Source organism: Schistocerca cancellata, chromosome 3, assembly GCF_023864275.1.
Source record: "Schistocerca cancellata isolate TAMUIC-IGC-003103 chromosome 3, iqSchCanc2.1, whole genome shotgun sequence".
In the NCBI taxonomy this organism is placed as follows: domain Eukaryota; kingdom Metazoa; phylum Arthropoda; class Insecta; order Orthoptera; family Acrididae; genus Schistocerca; species Schistocerca cancellata.
This window is the reverse complement of record NC_064628.1, coordinates 542,698,269-542,704,268: the sequence shown is the minus strand read 5'-3', so window position 1 is coordinate 542,704,268 and position 6,000 is coordinate 542,698,269.

Sequence of the window (6,000 nt, the reverse complement as noted above, 5' to 3'; positions counted from 1 at the left end):
AGCCTCACCGTTTGACTGTGGATGAAACGGAGGGGCCGTGACATGTGTCACGCCGTGACGGGCACAAAAATCCGCAAAATCGGAAGAGGCAAATTGCGGACCATTATCAGTAACAAGAGTAGAGGAAAGGCCTTCCAAAGAGAAAATGTGAGCTAGAGCATTGGTGGTAGGCGGCGTGCAACTGACAATGAAAGGAAAGTTAGAGTAGTCGTCAATAACGTGAAGCCAATAACTACCTAAAAAAGGTCCCGCAAAGGAGGATAACACCATCCCTAGCCGCGAGGCGGTAACGCAAAGCATAGTAGTTCCACAACGGATGGGAAGTCTTAGCGGATGGATGATCTGGCCAACCCTTCTGAATACAGCGTAAAACCCGGGAGAGTGTAGGGTCAAAACCCGTAGGAGCCACCAGGCGGTCCCCGGTGATGGGGAACCCATCCACAACCCGCTGCTCGGCAACATCCAGGTGGAAACAAAAGTTCGTCCCTATCGAATGCCAGATCAGGACCCATGGGAAGGCGAGACAATACATCAGCATTCGCATGTTGTGCCATCGACGGAAATGAATCTCATAATTGAAACGAGACAAGTAAAGAGGCCAACACTGGAGGCGATGTGCAGCCTTGTCGGGAAGTGACGTTGATGGATGAAACAAGGAAACAAGTGGTTTGTGATACATAACAAGATGAAATTTGGATCCATAGAGAAAAACACCAAACTTATGAAGAGCATAAATAATGGCCAAAGCATCATTTTCGATTTGAGAATACTTTTGTTGGGCATCAATGAGTGTTTTGTAGGCATAAGCAATGGGTTGTTCAGAACCGTCAGAAAAACAGTGCGCAAGGACTGCATCGACCCTGTATTGAGAGGCGTCTGTGGCAATAACAAGATGTTGGCCAGGTTGATAAGTAGTCATGCACGGGGCCTGTTTCAGCATAGTCTTCAATTTCTGGAAAGCCGCATCGCACGACGCGGACCAGTGAAAAGGCATGTTTTTATGCAACAGGCGATGCAGCGGCTGAGCCACCAAAGCAGCAGACGCTAAAAACTTGTGATAGTATGCTATTTCCCCCAAGAAGGCCTGCAGTTCCTTAACAGATGTACGGCAAGGAAGGGCACTGATCGCAGCGACAGTTTGCTGTAGCGGACGAATACCATCCCGAGAGAGTTGAAACCCCAAGTATGTGATAGATGCCTGATAAAATTTTGATTTCTGAAGATTACACTTAAGACCGGCAGTCTGTGAGACATGCGAAAGTGTGCAGAGGTTTTGAAGATGTTTGTCAGTGGTGGAGCCAGTGACAACAATGTCGTCCTGGTAATTTATACACCCAGGGACAGTGCGCAATAATTGTTCCACGAATTGCTGGAAGAGAGCAGGGGCACTGGCAACCCCAAATGGCAATCGTTGGTATTGATAGAGGCCGAAAGCCGTGTTAAGAACCAGAAACTGCTGGGAGGCAGTGTCGAGACGAAGTTGATGATAAGCCTTTGACAGGTCAAGTTTAGAAAAATACTGCCCTCCAGCAAGTTTAGTGAACAATTCTTCAGGTCGAGGCATAGGGTAAATGTCGATAAGCCATTGAGCATTTACAGTGGCTTTGAAATCGCCACAGAGATGAATATCACCATTTGGCTTAGCAACGACAACGACAGGAGAGGACCACTCACTGGAATTGACAGGAAGCAAGACCCCTGAAGCAGTGAGACAATCCAGTTCCCGTTTGACCTGATCACGAAGGGCCACAGGAATGGGCCGAGCCCAAAAAACTTAGGCCGAGCAGTGGGTTTGAGCGTGATATGAGCTTCAAAGTCGTTTGCATGGCCTAACCCAGGAGAAAAAAGGGACGAAAATGTCGTCGACAAGGAATCCAATTGAGCACAAGGAATAGCATCAGACACGATATTGACAGAGTCATCTATGGAGAACCCAAAAACGTGAAAGTCATCGAAACCAACAAGATTCTCCGCGTTTCTATGGTTGAGCACAAATATGGGAACAGTGCGAACAACAGATTTGTAAGATACCTCAGCATCAAATTGTCCCAAGAGAGAAATCTTCTGTTTATTGTAAGTCCGTAATTGCCTAGTGACAGGTGACAGGATTGGAGAACCCAACTGAAGATACGTCTGAGAATTGATGATAGTGGCAGCAGAACCAGTATCCATCTGCATGCGAACATCTCGACCAAGTATTTGGACAGTGAGGAATAACTTCCCTGAAAGGGAAGAAGTACAATTCACAGAATCAGAATCAGTGTCATGTTCATGAACATCATATATGCGGTTGGATTTGCAAACGGATGACACATGACCCTTTTTTTTTGCATTTGTGACACACGACCCAACATTGTGGACAATCTTCTCCCTGCAGACATGAAGGAAATGGGTTTTGCTGCAGTTTCTTAGAGGTTTGTTTACAGTTAGGCCGAAGATGCGCTGGGGAGCGTACTGAGGCTACGTCGGCCGGCGGGAACACGCCACACGCTTTGTCAACATCGCACAGAGTTTGTATTTCCCTGACATCGCCCCATGCCTCTATTTGCGCTCCAGCATCGTGAGAAATTTCAAAAGACTGAGCGATGGATAGGACTTCATCTAGAGTCGGATTTGCCAACTGAAGGGCACGTTGCCTAACTTCTTTGTCGGGCGCTGATCGGATAATAGCATCCTGTACCTTGGAATCGGCGTTGGATTCTTTGTGAACTTCAGTAACAAATTGGCACTTTCTACTGAGGCCATGAAGTTCAGCAACCCAAGCACGATAGTATTGATTCGGTTGTTTTTGACAACGATAAAAGGCAACACGCGAGGCTACTACATGTGTTTGCTTTTGAAAATAGACAGACAGAAGTGAGCACATTTCAGCAAAGGACGAAGACGCAGGACCTTTCAAAGGAGCCAATTGTGACAACTACCGATGTATTTGAGGTGAAATCCGTGAAAGGAACAGAGACTTACAGGTTTATTTGTCCGGGACATAAAATGCCAAGAAGTGCTGTCGAAGACGTTTTTCGTAATCAGACGTGCCTTCCGCCATCTCGTCGTAAGGAAGAAAAGTAGGTAGATACGACAACGAGAGACGCCCCGCATTTGATGCCGCGTCGAAATCGTGAATCGCATTTGTGAGAAGCGTTTGCTGTTCTATGAGACCTTGCAATAGTTGCTCTGAAGTACCCATGGAAACATGTGGGTCAATGATGGAAAAGAAAAATCCCATCATCGTCGCCAGTTGTTATAACTTTTGAACAAATAAGTTTCAAGGAAGACGCGATACATGAAAGTCACATATCAAGTAAACAGAGTAAGACGTGTGTACACTTTTAACAGTCAAACCATAACTGAGTCTAAGTCTAGCGGCCGCTGGCTGGCTGGCCGCTTAGGTGGCGCTGCTGCTGCATGGCTGGCAGACAGCACCGCATGTAGAGGACGCACGTAACTGCGTGGCAGCACTTTGAAAGATCGGCGAGTCACACAAAAAGGAACAATGAGGTATGTAATTACAGTACCAGATGGAAAAATGACATTCATTACTCCACATTAAGATTGTCTTTACTGAAAAAAAATGGATTGCACAGTGCTGCATTAAAAATCTTTGATCACTTACACAGTGGTGTAAAAAGTCTGACAGACAGAAAAGTAAAATTTGAATTTAATAGTCCTGTTTCATCATAAGTTGACATAGAATAGTACTGGCAGTAGTTAAACTAATTGCATAGCAATCATTGTTGAATAGAGAGAAAGTATGCAAGTTACTGAACAGAGTGCACAATCCATATTTAGAAAGGTTAGTATTTTTAAAATATTTGATTTGTACTGATTGTTTATGGACAGTGAGCTTCAGGCACTGGTCAGGTACAGATGTCAGGTGGTTCCTTTTCATTATATTGTTACAATACTATGTGGTCCAGTCAGTAACATTGAGAGCCAACCACTTCTTTATGCAATCAGTTTTATGAATGCATAATTACTAACAAATGGCCAACTTTTTATGAGAGAGGCTTTTTCAAGAGGTCTGAAGGATTCTTCCGTATTCTCATCTTTTGCATATCTCCAGAACTTTGTACTCCAGCAGTCATAAGATGGACAGTATCATTCTGCTGTTAAATTAATTTCTCTCTGTCCTTTCTCCTCTCAGTCCCACCCCCACCCCCTAAAAAACAACTTCCTACACATTACTATAATGCTGCCCTCCTTTGATTAATTTACTGTTTCTACAAATTAGCAGCTACCAGCCATTCCTTGCCAAGCCTTCGGTATCCTTCAATTTATGTATTCATATGATCATGAGTAGATGTAACATACACTGATCATCCCCACTGCATCCAGGAGGACCAGACTGGTCCCCTGCAGACTGGGTGGATATGTTGCATACCATCAGCTGTGCTACCGATTGGTCCCCTACAGACTGGGTGAGTATATTGCACATCGTCTGTGCCAGTGAATACATTTGCTTGGTCAGTTGCACGCTCTGTAATCGTGGACAGCTCTGTGACATTGTGCCCATAGGTTAATATAAGAGAGCCTTGCCAGCCAGTTTTATGACAGTGTGTACCCTCACTAGAGCCTTACTTGAATGTGCGCTGTGCCCAAGCAATACATTCGATAGCAGGTTGTCCAGCATGATGAGTTTCAGAGGTGCACATCATGGGGCAGTGAAGGCTCGGAGGTCCCATCATCATATTGCACACCACACCAGCCATTGCCCATTGCTAGTGGCAATAGATACAGAAAGACATGCATGCACACCATGTAGGATGTGGATGTCTAATATGCACCACGAGGAGAGAGGACAGATAGATGGTCTGCTACATATGAAATGATCCAATGGCAATGGTAGGGGCCATTCAGTGGACTGACCTGCCTTCTATGCAACATCCTGTAAGTGTTAGTGCCATTGACAGGCTGTTACTTGATGTAGGACTCGCCACACACTGACCATTCCGATGCATGTGACTCATATTCCTGCAGTATTATGCCCGACTTGCCTGGTGTCACCAATGAGACACATTGGGCTGTACAGACTGGCAGTTGGTCATCTTTAGTGACAAGTTCTACTTCTGGTATGGAGGCAGCTATCACAGGGTCCTTATCTGGAAGCACAGTGGAGGGTGCCACAAAGTGCAGTTTATGATCCTACATCCCACTACCCTGGTGTGATAGTGTGGGGAGAGGGAACCTATGGTACCCTTTTACAATTAATGTTCCTAATGGACTCCGTGACACCACACCATATGTGGAGGAAGTCCTGCAACTGGTAGCTCTACTGTTGGTGAATGCCCACATATATGCCCTATTTCAACAGACCAGTGTACGTTCTTGCACTACTGCCAGCTTCTGAGCATGACTTGCAGCTGTGGATACACTACCAAGGCCAGCCACATCGCCCACTCTCTCCCCGATTGAGATTGAGTGGGGTGCCATAGAATATGTCATCAGGACTCCGCCTCTTCTCACCAGTCTGCAGAAACTGCGCACTCAGGTGCAAGTGGCATGAGGTGGAGCATTGCAGGACTACATCTGCAAACTGTACAACTCCATGCCGCAACATTGGGACGCATGTATTCACTACTTTGGGGGCACAGCGGCATACTAACATGTACATTTTGTGGCCTTGTAGTCCAATAAATATTGGTCCTTCAGAGGTGAACATGTAATCATTTTGTGTGTGGGGCACCATCCACCTGCCTGTCAATCATGACCGCAGTTTGCCTTCTCCTTCTTGGTGCAACTCCTTTTAGGATGATCAATGTGTTTTATCAGCATACCGAATTCCACAATGACTCCTTTACATATTAACATAAACTAGTCGTATCATTTCATGTTTTTGTACTGTGAAAAACTGCAACTACTGGAGACTGTTTATTTTGCTTTCATTTATTTTATTTTCTTTTATGAATAAGAAAGTCATTTTCTGAACAAAATGACATAAAATAATTTATAACTAAAAAGATGTACTGATATATTAATTTACCGAACTGGGCCCCACAGGCAGCT